Raw genomic sequence first — 3,721 nt, 5'->3', positions numbered from 1 at the left:
TTGGGGGCGTCTTCTCTCCCCTCCTTCCTATCTCCAGAAAGGGACTCGGGAAGAGCAGGTGCGCTTCGTCGCTCCCTCTCGGAACTCACTGGAGGAGCCGGGCGGGATCCCGGGCTTTGTAGGACCCTGGCCGGGAGGGGGGGGCTTGGGTGGGCGACCCCCTCGTCTTAGCCTTGAGAGGAACCGGCCCGCGCACCCCGCTAGGTTCAGCCAATCGCGGTGCGAGGGAGGGGCTCCCACGCTGGGCCATTGGTCGAGGGATCGTGCGGGATCCTCCTTCGGATTTTCCACCTGTCTGCGCGCCCGAATCCCGAGGGGGCGCGCATTCCCCGCAGGCTGATGAGATGCAAGATCGCGGTTCTGGAACTGCTCCGGGACTGAATCCTACTTAGACTCTGGAAAGGTCGGGGGGAAGATTAGAGACCATCTAGTCCATCCCCCATCCACCATGCCCGGACGGGAATCCACCGGCACAGCCTCTCTGATGGAGAGCTAACAAACCGACCCCTTCCTCCTTTTTGGATTTGGAGAAAGGGAGCCCCCTTTCAAAGCTTGGACTCGGGGCGTTGAGACTAACTCTGGGAGCCAACAGAGGGGGCTTCCCGAAGCGATGGGAAGGGGGCTCCGAATTTTGAAGCAGTGCAGTGATGATGATGATGATGATGATGATGATGATGATGATGATGATGATGATAGACTCAGCAGCTCGAGTCCTAACCAAGGACTCGAGCTGCTGAGCTATTAACCAGCCTCAAAGGCTGTGAATCTCACTATAGATTAAATAATAATAATAATTAAATAATAAAGATTAAAGAATAACAACAACAACAACAACAACAACAACCCAGATTGTGGGGGCAATAAACTGACTTTGTATAAATATACAAAAGTATGAAGGCTATTGCTTAACGCATTGTAAGCCGCCCTGAGTCTCCGGAGAAGGGCGGCATATAAATTAAAGCAAATAATAGTAACAACAACAACAATAACAACAACAACAACAACAACAACAACAACAACAACAACAACAACAACAACAACATTTGGATGCTCTCTTTTCATTTCTCTTCTTTTGCCTGGCTGGATCTCTCCTTAGCCCCAGCACTTCTACCAAGAGACCCACACATTGGCAGCCAGAAAGGCAATGTGTGGGTCCCCTTCTCCCCAAAACAGGCAGGAGACGCAGCCCACCGTGGTGGGTACCCCCAAGTTTCAAGCCTCAAGCTGGTAACGCCGGGGGGGGTCGGCGCGAGCACGTGTATCGGCGGCGGCTGCTGCTGCCAAGAACTTAGAATTTTACAACAAGCAAGCGAAGTGGTTTACTAGTCTCTGGGCTTCCCCATCACACACCCCGGAGAATCGTTGACTTGGGGGCATTTGTCGTCTTGCAAAAAGGCCGGTTGATTTCTCACGCCTGCTAGGAACGGATTTTCTCCCCCATTTCCCCGGTATTCCCGTAAACCCCAGGGAGAGCCTCCTGACTTCCCTTGCTTTGCATTGTAAAACAGGCTCCCTCTTTTCCAAGGGTGAAGGATCGGGCCGCGCTGGCTGGAGTCTGCGCGGCGTGGCAAGGATCGTTTTTTTTCGTGCAACGCACTTTGTTGTGGAATGTCTAGTAACAGGTGGGAGAAAGGAGGGAGGGAGGAAAGAAGAAAGGAAGGGGAAAGGAAGGGAAGAGAGGAAAGGAAAGAAGAAGTGAGGGGAGGGAAAGGGGGAGGGGAGGGAAGGAAAGAGCAGGGGAAAGGAAAGGGAAAAAGAAAAGAGAAAGGGAAAGGAAGGAAAGGAAGGGAAGGGAAGAGAGGAAAGGAAAGGGGAGGGGAGGGAAAGGAAGAGGGAAAGGGGGAGGGGAGGGAAGGAAAGAGCAGGGGAAAGGAAAGGAAAGGGAAAAAGAAAAGGGAAAGGGAAAGGGAAAGGGAAACAGAAGGGAAGGGAAGGGAAGGGAAGAAGGGAAGAAGAGAAGGGAAGGGAAGAAGGGAAGGGAAGGGAAGGGAAGAAGGGAAAGGAAGGAAGGGAAGGGAAGGGATGGGAAGGGAAGAAGGGAAGAGAAGGGAAGAAGGGAAGAAGAGAAGGGAAGGGAAGGGAAGAAGGGAAGGGAAGGGAAGGGAAGGGAAGAGGGAAGAAGGGAAGGGAAGGGAAGGGAAGGGAAGGGAAAAGGAATTTTGTCAAGTTTTTTTTTTAATCTGGTCCACATATCTCCTGCATTTCTTTTAATGAACGTCTTTCAGTCTTGAGGAAGATTGAAAGCGTCAGTTATTTAATTTTGGAAAACCCTTCTATTCTTAGCTGCCGAGTGCTGTTGGCATTTATTGTGCAGACTGGGGGACATGGCAAAATCCCAAAGGAATTGCGGACAAGAAAAACACAGAGGCCCCGGAGCGCACGCGAGAGAGAGAGAGAGAGAGAGAGAGAGAGAGAGAGAGAGAGAGAGAGAGCGGGGGGGGGGGGGGAGAGGGAGAGAGAGAGGGGGAGAGAGAGAGCGCCTTGGGCCAGCTGGTGAGACCCAGTGAGCTGTCCATGGTGGTTACAGCCCAGGGCTAATCCGCAGATGCTGTTTCCCCCACCCCCCGGCAGGTTGTAAACTCCTTCTTGTGTTAACACTGTTAAGGCTGACACCTGGGAGCCTTTAGAAGCGTTGAAATGAGCATCATGTACTAGTTTTTTGTTTTTTTTAAAATTTGATTTATATGCCACCCTTCTCCGGAGACTCAGGGCGGTTTACAATGCATTAAGCAATAGCCTTCATTCTTTTGTATATTTATACAAAGTCAGCTTATTGCCCCCACAATCCGGGTCCTCATTTTACCTATCCATCCTTAGAAAGGATGGAAGGCTGAGTCGACCTTGAGCCTGGTGAGATTCAAACTTGCAGTAATTGCAGACAGCTGGTGTTAATCACAATGCTATTAGTCTGCTGAGCCACCAGGCCCTTTTTTTTAGTTGCTGAACATATTTAGGTTCTACCTGGGAAACTAACTAATATGCCATCCGAACCATTTCTCCATGTCCTTTTCTTATTGCTGTACTAGGCAAAGGTAAAGGTTCCCCTTGCATACATGTGCTAGTCGTTCCCGACTCTAGGGGGCGGTGCTCATCTCTGTTTCAAAGCCAAAGAGCCAGCGCTGTCCGAAGACGTCTCCGTGGTCATGTGGCCGGCATGACTCAACGCCAAAGGCGCATGGAACGCTGTTACCTTCCCACCAAAGGTGGTCCCTATTTTTCTACTTGCCTTTTTTACGTGCTTTCGAACTGCTAGGTTGGCAGAAGCTGGGACAATAACGGGCACTCACCCCCTTACGCGGCACTAGGGATTCGAACCGCTGAACTGCTGACCTTTCGATCAACAAGCTCAGCGTCTTAGCCACTGAGCCATCACGTCCCTATTTAGTATTGCTGTACTATCTGGGAGCAATTTCTCCCGGTGATTCAGGAATTCATGGTGGAATCCCGAATGGCTATCTCCATCTCTCTTGGCCTTAATACACCCCATCTTTGGTGAACCCTATTATACCACGGCAGGCACCTCTTTTTCAGTGTCCGTTCTTCTCTGCTTGGGATTTTCCCCATTTCTTCACTTTTCTATTTTTTTCTAAATTCCCTTCTCCAAGCTGGTATTTTCAGGGAAACTAACTACATAACCTTTAATCCTTGTCTCAATGAAAGACTAATCAAGATGCAAACTAATCAAGGAGAGAAGCAACTTAGAACTAAGGAGAAATTTCCT

Source organism: Pituophis catenifer, unplaced genomic scaffold (genome assembly GCF_029215685.1).
Source record: "Pituophis catenifer annectens isolate HBS135680 unplaced genomic scaffold, rPitCat1.0.hap2 SCAF_7, whole genome shotgun sequence".
Taxonomy (NCBI): domain Eukaryota; kingdom Metazoa; phylum Chordata; class Lepidosauria; order Squamata; family Colubridae; genus Pituophis; species Pituophis catenifer.
This window is presented reverse-complemented; position numbering follows the sequence as displayed.